We start from the raw sequence: 1,067 nt of genomic DNA, 5'->3' as shown, positions 1-1,067 counted from the left end.
AATCAGATTGGCATCTGACTTATCAACAGCAATATGCAAAGTAAAATAACTATGGATTAATATTTTTTAATAAACTCAAACAAAATGCATGTGCCAAGGATTTTATATCTAGCTAAGCTATAGTTTCCAATTTATACATGTGGAAAGAATCAGAGAAATAGAAAATAACTATTAGAGCACCAAAGTAATAATTGCTGAAAGAAAGATCAGCTGATGGGCAAATCTTTAGGGAAATAGGATATCTATCTAGTTTCAAAGTGTCTTCCCAATATGTTTATTAAATACTGGGGTGCAGCTATCATTTTTCTGCAAATTCTTTGATCCTTTGATACTATGCTCCAGATGATAGAGCATAGTTTCCATCCTCTTGAGTGTGACCTGGAATTGGTGACTTGTTGCTAATGAATGGAGTATGGAAAGAGAAATATAGTTAACTGTACAGTGAGGAAACCTAGCAGACCCCACCTTAACCAAGTGATCCAGGTTAACATCATGGGTGATAAGTCAGGTAATATCATGTACCCCCTGACATGATACAATGAGAAGGGCACTTCAATTCTGTGATATTCTGCCCCCCAAATTCCTAACACAAGTCTAACCATGAGCAAATATCACACAAACAAAAACTGAAGGACATTATACAAAATGTCTAAGTATTAATAGTACTCTTCAAAAGTATCAAGGGATGAAGGACAAGGAAAGACAGAGAGACTGTCACAGATTAAAGGAAACTAGGAACAATTTTGAGACAAGTGGGAAAAATTTTGATGTGAACTGCACAGTAGTTGATGTTAAATTTCTGGGGGTAATAATGATAATATGACTATACAGAAAATGTGTTTGTTCTTTTGAGATATGTTTTAAAGTACTTACGGATAAAGTGTCATGATGTCATTGTCTATATATGTATTATATATATGTGTATATGTATTGTATCTACATATGTATATGTGTATTGTATGTATGTACACATTTAGAGACAGTCAAAAGCAGTAGAATGTTGAGAATTTTTTAATGGCTTAATCAATTTTTTAAATAGTTAAAAGTGTGTGAGCATTAATCATATT

The sequence above is a fragment of the Propithecus coquereli genome, unplaced genomic scaffold (genome assembly GCF_000956105.1).
Source record: "Propithecus coquereli isolate 6110/MARCELLA unplaced genomic scaffold, Pcoq_1.0 Scaffold40, whole genome shotgun sequence".
NCBI lineage: Eukaryota > Metazoa > Chordata > Mammalia > Primates > Indriidae > Propithecus > Propithecus coquereli.
Note: the sequence above shows the minus strand (reverse complement) of the source record.